We start from the raw sequence: 8,776 nt of genomic DNA, 5'->3' as shown, positions 1-8,776 counted from the left end.
ACTGTCAGAAATCTCGTCAGGGAGAGGTAAATAAGATTAGGGAAGAAATAAAGCTCAGGTCTGCCTTATTTCCCCAGCATTTCTAAGATGCTTTTTAATTATTATTTTCAAATCATCCCAAAAATGTGCCACCACTTGTTTTGCACTGTCTGTGATACCTGTCAGGATGGGACTTCCAAGCCATGATATCGAGAATCCCTAAAAAGCACTGAACTGCATTCAGTGGTATTGACCTGAATTTTGATGGGAGAAACCTTAGTAAATCCATTTCAGACCATAGATAAGCCCATTGTGTCCATTTTATGGTGTCATAGTCCTTAAACACATGAAAACAGAACAAAACATGCAAAAAAAGTAATGAAAATCAAAATACAAGGAAAGGATCTGAGTCTAGATTTTTATCTTAAATAAGTTCATTTGCTACTGAATTCCATAAGGCTAATTTGAAGCTCTAGGATTGGAAACACACTTGCTTTTGGTGTATAGCTCTTGGTATCATTCCTCGGTCAAAAACCAGCTTGTTGCCAGGCATGGTGGCGCATGCCTTTATCCCAGTGGCTGAGGCAGGAAGATCACAAGTTCAAGGACAGTTTCAGCAACTTAGGGAGGCCCTAAGCAACTTAGTGAGATCCTGTCTCAAAATAAAAAAACAAGCACACAAAAAAGGGCTGGGGATGTAGCTCAGCGGTAAAGCAACCCTGGGTTTAATCAACCAAACAACAATAACAAACACATTAAAGAGGAGCTGGCAATTTCTAGGAATTGGTCCACCTGATTTTTGATGCTTGGTCTTCAGGAATATTAAAAGCTCAGGAAAGAAAGGGGAATGTGAAGACAGGATTTGGGGAACTGTCTTGGTACCCAGTATTTCAAACCTGTGTGGGGGACAATTATCTCCTTGGCCTGATGGAGAATAAGAAGAAGGAGTTGCACAAGGGAAGTGATGCCAGATGTCAGACAGTAAAGTATCTGGTAAAGTGCCCAACTGGCATTGCTTTCTGTCCCTCATTTCAAACACAAAAACACATCTGCCTAGTTTGGGCAAGGTGTTAACTTGTCTGGCAACAGAGCTGAACTGGTCTTTGCAACTCTGAGATTCATTCCATGATTTCTGCCAGGGGAAACCATAGTGTGAGCATCCAGGTCATTTTCTAGGTATTAGAATAATAAGGCGCTTTCTTGCAAATATGAACAATCAATGAAGTGAAGGTTGAGGATTGGTGTGGAACTAAAATATGAAGAGTTCCCCAGGAAAATTGCCTTGGCTCCCTAAGATTAAAAAAAAATGTTTGAAGAGTTTACATTTTGGAATGCTTAAGAGGTGCATCAGGTTCGGGGTAATCAGTTTGAGTGGAATTCAACGCAGGTCAGGCTTCTCTAAATGAAGTAGAAAATGGTGGAAGCAGTAACGAGAGTGGGAAATTGGTTCAGAGTTAGTCCCCTTCTTCCTAGGGTGAGGATATCTCTGTTTCTCTCCTGGAGTACACCTTGGCAAATCTGAGAAACACAATGATGGTGAGCCATTGGGGCAAAGAGAACACACGTAAACTTGCTCTAACTTCCCAGCCATGACGTGATGTCCCTTGAACGGCAGCTTCTTCTTACTCGGCCCCTTTACACAGCTCCACCAGAACCCGTTTCTACACTCGGACTCTGTTTCTCTCTCACTAGTCTCTCCAGGTTTCCCCACTGCAGCATGTATTTAAACTATTCCTTTCAGGTCCACTCCCCTTTGGGTGTTTGAAACACGACCTTTCATGGAATGGTAAGGAACATTTCCTTGCCAAGGAAATACCCATTAACAAATATTCATTCAGGTTTTTAAAAATTTCAACTAAATTTTCAAACATGAAATCATATCTCAGTAAATTAGTTTTTCTCAAGATAAGTAGCATGATTTTTCCTTTCTTCTTCTCTTTTATCTGGGCTAAGGATGTAAATCATTAGCAAATTATATAAAGCTAGCAGAGTTTGCAATTATTTTATGGCATCAGTAGTTGCAGGTTTCCCTTGCCAAGTCACCAGAGAGCTTGTGACAGCAACATAGCTAGCTAGCTGTTGGGCTGGGGCTGTAGCTCATTGGTAGAGTACTTGCCTCCCATGTGTGAGGCACTGGGTTCGATCCTCAGCACCACATAAAAATAAATAAAGATATTGTGTCCAACTACAACTAAAAAAAAAGTATTTAAAAAAACATAGCTAGCTGTTGACTTTCAGTGTATATAATTCTTCAGGCAGATTGGGAAATTCGTCATGGTGAAAATAATTATATAATTTCCTTCAGGTGGGTGTGAATCCAGATGGTCCCTGGAATAGAGCTGGTAAGAACCTACTCCAAGCATCTTCCATTATCATTCCCACTTGGATAAACAGGAAGGAGCCTCTTGACTTTGGTCACATGGTAAATTTTACCTTATTTGTATTTTACAGTAAACAGTTGATGTGATCATGAGGATATACAGATTAATGAGGGTTAATACACAGATATGCAGATAATCAATATGAATTAAATTCATGGGACTCTGGAAAGTTCTGATGTCTTGCTCCTGGAAGGAAAAGTATTCTCCAAAATAAGTTCCAATTTATTTATTTATTTATTTATTTTTTGCTCTTTAAAGGTTTTACTTCTCAAAACTTTTCTTTTTAATTTAGAAGACTGAAGAAAATAAAATAGCAAACACTTTTTTAACCAGGCCTTTCAATCATCAGGACTGAAGACTTCTGGTATATGGAAGCAAGGTCCAGTGAAATGTGGATCCCTGTAACCGTTAACACAGAGAAGCATGTTGTGTCAGTGTCCACGACTCTGGTGTCTGGCACTTACTAAATGCTTGTCAAAAGCAGGTTGAATGAGGACAACAATGCCAGTGGAGAAGGGACGAACATTTTTTTTTTTTGGTGTGACACATGGTCTCTCAGAGGTAGGAGCCTGCTGCTCTAATTGCTGCATTTGACCTTTCACCTTTCCATGTTGATAGTGGGTTTAGTTAAAGACCAAGTGTTAAATTTGTTTGGATTTGAATTTATTGTTGAATTTTCTTCTGTGGGGAAAGGAAGTTGCTGGATGGAAAAGTACCATTACAGACGCTTTATCAGCTACCATAGGAAAGCGTGTTTTCAGATACTTCAACTCAGGTACTTGTAACATGAAAAAACAGGGTCAAAACTTGGCTTATCAGTGGCCATCTGAGAGCACTGAAGTGACTCCTGAGCATCGTGTAGGCTCCAGAATAAACCCTGGGTTCAAGTCCTGACTCCAGATATGCTGGCTCTGTGACCACTGACAAATTTTGTAATCTCTTTAAAACTTAATTTTCTCATCTTTAAAACTGAACAATGCCAGTACTTGCCTCTTATGGTTGATTTGAGTTTTACTATACATGTGAGCACTCAGAATGGGCCTGGACAGAGTCCATGCTCAAACACTACCAGCAACACACACTCTTTCCTCAGTTTCCTAAGAAATTGAAACAATAGCCAGAGAGTTCCCTGAATTCTTCAGATAATTATGGCTATGCAGACACAGATGCCCAATATAGAAAAAGGGAAGTCATACAAAGGAGTAAGAAACTGGAGGGAATGATAGTTTCAGAATTCTCTTTTAGATTCTTCATAACAGGAGATGAAGAAATTTGAAAACAATCCAACTCTTCCAGGGCAAGGTAAAGTGCTTGCTTTGGGCTAGCTCTTCTTTTGGACCAGCTCTCCATCTTTTTGATTAAAGAATTTCCATAGTCAAAGCATTCCCTGGAAACCTGGGAAGGCTGAAATAGCACTAACTGCAAAACCTTCTGATTAGAGGAAAGGAAAACTTTGCTCTGATGAAGCCACCTCCTGCAAAGCTGCACAAATGCCACCTTTACAATGCCTCTCTGACCACCATTCTTTGAATTGCGATTGTTACCTACTGCTTTCTTCTGCTCCTTGCACTCTATCCCTCCTTCTTTGCTGCATTTCTTTTCTCCATGGTACTTAGTATCTCCTAAGACATTCTATAATTTGCTTATCTGTGTGTTTACTGTTTAAGGCAGTCTCTCTTTGCTTGAATTCAAGTTATATGAGAACAGAGAACAGTGCCTAGCACATAGTTGGTGTTCCCTAAATATTTGTTGAAGTGATGAAGGACTAAATGAATGAGTTAGTGATTCACTGAATGAGTGAAACTGGGTGAGGGTATGGAATGGTTCAGCAGGCCTTCACCTATTCTAATTACTTGGATTGTTCATGCTTCTAAGATCCAATCAGACATAACAGCTAGGAAACAGAGAAGTTATCTTCAGTAGTGCTTTTAGTTTCATTTGAAAGCTATGGGATGGACTTAGGCAGCCAAGGAATTCTTGTATACCAGCCTTCTCCCTCCTGAGTTCCTGCACCAAGTGATAGAGACAGGAGGTGGCTGGTCCTGGTTGCTGCCAGCACTCCAGCACTGGGAGGTTGCTGAGGATCTGTGGGAAGCAAGCTTGAGGGCAAATTCCTCTCCAGCACATCTCTGTCTCTGCCTCTGGGTGGGGATTGGTTATAAATGGTGCAAAGCTTCATACCTCATTGAACAGAGATGTGTGAGAGTGTACTCTGCACTGTCAGATAGCTTCTCAGTGTCCTGTCTTAGCAAGCTTTATTCTCTGACTCTTTCTGATCAATCTGTCAGTGGGTGGGAAGTGGTAATGAGAAATCCTACGATAGTTTAGTTTTTGTTTCCAAAAGATGAGACCTACCCACCTCTGACCAGTGGAAAATGCTTAGCCAGGAAACAGTCCTGTATAAGGTACGTGGCTTTAAAATAACCAACTGCTGACAGCCATCACCAGAGATATGAAAAATTGTGCTCTAAATGTATAATATGAACTGTTACGCATTCAGCTCTCATTTGTTTTTAAAAAATCAATTAAAAATTAAACCACTTACAATAACCAGAATGGAGTTATAGATGGAAACAATCTTCTATATATCATTGACTCAAGAGCCATATACAAACTAGTCCCTAATTGTCTCTGCTGCCCTTTTTCTGCAGTGCCTAGACCACAGCCAACACATACAGCAATTTGTCATTGCCTTCTCCTGTTTTAGCACATACTTGGAATGCCTTCTTTTCCTTTGAGCCTATTTAATAACCCTTGGATCTTTTCTGACTCAGCTAAATTTCTTCCTCACCTGCATGGTTTTGTTTTGGGTAACTGGTTTCCCTCATCTCACCCTCTCCTGGACTGCACTTAATCCACATCCCATAATCATTAGCTCAGTAGTCTTGCCCTGCTCCACATTTGTAGATTGGATTGTGGCTGCCCAGCATTGTGACATTGTCAAGTCCCTGTGTCTTTCTCAATTGTTTTCTTCTTTGTTTCTCCTCTTTAACATCAGTTTCCTCCATCCCAGTCTGATACTAGAATAATCATGTTAAAAGAATAAAAGTGACCATATTATTTTTTAAAAGCTTTTGTTTCCCCATTGTCACCTATGAGATAGAATCCAAATGCTTTTAGCTTCATAGTCAAGACCCTTTCCCCAGCTCCACCTATTCATCCTTTAAAAATCCTACTCAATTTTTCTACACCATCAGGCTCACAGTTCCCTAATAAAAGCCAACATCTAAAACTTCATTTATTTATCAGTCATTTATTGAGCATCTGTTACATTTTAAGGATCAATGTTGGGTATTAAAGACATAAAGATGAAAAACCTCAAAGAACTCAAGGAACTCTCAATCTCATGGGAAAAATGTGACGAAGAATGAATAATCACAGTGCTGGAGGATAAACACAAGGTTGAGCATGTACAGAGTACCACGGGAACAGGAAGGAAGGTAGCACATTATTTAATTTCAAAAGAAGGAAGTTAGGAAAGTTTTTGTGAATGAAATGATAGTAATTAACATGTTTGTTTCCCAATTTAACTCTGAACTCATCAAGGACAGAAACTGTATCTTAATTATTTTTCTATCTCTTGTAGCTAACAAGAGGAGACTGAACTAAAGGGACTTTAAATAACTTCCAAACCATATTCTTATTTTAGGAAATATCATCAGAATTAGGTAAGATGAAGTGTCATGATGAACCTACTTTCAAATGGGCTCTGGAGAGAAAGATAATAGATAAGCCGATTTTCTGAAATATGAATAATTTCTATAACCTGATTGTGTACCTAATAATACATCCTGAATTAGTCTTTCATCTTTTTGGTATACTTGAAAAAATTTTCCTAATTAAGAGATGAAGTTATAGAAAAAGAATTAATGAAGAAAATTTCTTAATGCAACAAACAGGTAGCCATCCATAGCTCTACATCAAACTGTTGAGTTTCAGGGCCCAGTGACTCAACACAGGCAAAGTTGGAGTACCAGGAAATCCTCCTAGCATAAATAGGATGATAGTTTCACAGTGAGACTAACATGAGCAAGTTCTGTAGAATTTCACAGAACTAAACGGTGAGTCCCAAATTACAAAGATGCACACATCTCTGGTTTTGATGTGTGAGAAAGATTAGTAGGTCTTGCAGGCTACAATGGCCTAGGAACGTGTGCATGAGAAGATGTGCTAAGCTTCCTATCACAAACTATACGTTGAACATGTGTGTTAAGAGTTTCTTTTTTATTAATTAAACTTTTTAATATAACTTTGGGAAGCAATGCTCATTCTAAAATTTAGACATTCTTTGGAGAGAATAGGCCAGATATATAGGTCAGCATAATTCTCTGAAAATGATTACCTTGAAAAAGAAATATGTTTGAATGCAACTTAGTCCATGCCTCCAGAACCAAAAATAAATTAAGCTCACTTGATAGGAGTTTTGGACCTCAAAATTCCTTTTGTATATACATTAATTTAAAAATTTTTATTATTATTTGATTTTTCTTGGGAAGGATGAATATTTATGCTATCAAAGACATTTGCAATTCCTTATCCTGGAAATTAAAAGTTGTGAATACGGACTTTGTGCCACTCCCTGTTGGATGCTAGAATACGTCCCACTCTGGAACATTCCTCCATCTTATTCTGGGACTAGCTTTGCTGAAATGGGGATTGGAGCCAATAATCCCACTGTTTAGGGGACAAGTCCTTTCTAGACGTGTCAGCTCACTCAAGGCTCCATCAAGCCAGGGAATATGCACTCCATTTGGAAAGAAGAATCAGGGGAAGTTTGTTTTACACCAGAAATACCCAAAAATTATTTACTATGTTATTTAATATGTTTTGTCTTCAAATTCATGTATTCATGTTAATCTTTAGTTCTGAAATAAATATTTCCCCTTTTACTTTTCTTTAGTTCTAGATTTTTTAAAAAGAGAACAATAAACTTCACCATGATACTTGATCACCATTGTTTCTCATCTCTTATAGCAGTTCTTGTATACGTTTCTCTTATTTAGAAATTTCCCTGATAGTATATTCATATGCAGTATGTGTATGAGGCAGACCTAAGGTATGCATACCTAAAAATCTTTTTAAGTCTTCTTTTTAAGTGAAAATGTAAGTGGATATATTCAGAATTATCTTCCTTCAATAATTTAAAAATATAATTCATTTTCTTTTTGCAACCTCTATTGTTGTTGACAAAGCTAACCACTCTCTGGGTGGTTCTCTTCCCTTGGAGCATGGTACATCTGTAGGCCCCCATCCTCCCAACCAGATTGGGCTGACAGTGTAGCTGATGTCATTAGGTACTTAAGCCAAAGCTTTGCTCTCACACGAGAGCCTCCATACAGTTCAAGGGCCTATCTGACTTTAGCTAGGGAAATGTCTTAGGATCTTGGTATGTGAAAGTTCTAAGCTTGTTAGAACAAGCTCAGGTGAAAGAAGCTGCTGGGCAGGGATGCTAACATGGTGCCAGAAAGTAGCATAAGGTTTGCAACCGATCCACTGTGGCAAGACTAGTGTGCACATGCTCACAGAGCCAGGCATAGCCAAGACAAGCATTTGCCTTCCTGTTCAGTTTTCTCCCAAAAACCAATCTAAATATTCAGGCTGGGGTGATACACAAGAGACACAAGTATTTTTCAGAATGTCTTATATCCTTTCCTGTAAGACTATTTGGACCTTAAAGAAGGGAGGTGGATGGTGTGGTGAAAGTCAATGACTACTGTCAAAAACTTAAATAGTAGGAAGTCCTATTGGTATAGCCAAACTGCTACCCACCTCAGCCATTCATCATTCATTAGAGTCATTCTTCGGCCCTTGTTACATCAAGTCCTGTGCTAACTGCATACCAGGGATAGAAAGGAGAGCTCGCTCATGAAGAGCTGAGCCAGTGGTGGGGAAAAGATGATATCAGACCCTCATACCCAGGACGAGTGCTCTGAGGAGAGTGTTCTGAGGCTTCATGTGGCCTGTACTCTGCAAACCTAGAAAAGGGGTTTGGTCCGTTTGGGGTTGGAGGAGGAGTTCCAGGAAGGATGCCTTGTTGGCGTAATGACTGAACCGAGATTTAAGGAGGAGCAGGAATCAAATAGAGAAAACAAAGAAGGAAAAGTGTTGTGGGTGAAGAAGTAGGATGGACCCGAATGCATGGGGCCTGCTAGGCTTAGCAGGGGATTTTGCTCTTCAGCCTGTGGGCATGGGAAACTCTTGAGGGTTTGTAAGCCTGAGTGTAGACGTGGTGTGACTGCTGTAGCATGTGGGAAGTTTCCCCTGGGCTACGGCATGGAGGGGTACTGCCATGGGCAGGCCTGCCAGTGGCAGCAGTATGTGATTTTTCCAGGAACTAGAAACATGTTAGCCATGTGTTTGAGTGGAAGCTAAGCTTCCTAACACAAGCCAGTGCAGCCTGCTTTGAAATTGGCTGT

General features: G+C 39.7%; 1 long non-coding RNA gene across 1 annotated transcript; it reads left to right on the top strand.

Annotated features, from left to right (window-relative positions):
* Positions 1-2,289: 2,289 nt before the first annotated feature.
* Positions 2,290-6,022, top strand: LOC114092297 (uncharacterized). The gene is made up of 3 exons (XR_003582677.1): positions 2,290-2,401; positions 2,710-2,921; positions 5,947-6,022. It is a non-coding gene; the product is annotated as an uncharacterized lncRNA (long non-coding RNA).
* Positions 6,023-8,776: the final 2,754 nt, after the last annotated feature.

Source organism: Marmota flaviventris, chromosome 12 (assembly GCF_047511675.1).
Source record: "Marmota flaviventris isolate mMarFla1 chromosome 12, mMarFla1.hap1, whole genome shotgun sequence".
Lineage (NCBI taxonomy): Eukaryota > Metazoa > Chordata > Mammalia > Rodentia > Sciuridae > Marmota > Marmota flaviventris.
This window is presented reverse-complemented; position numbering and strand designations above follow the sequence as displayed.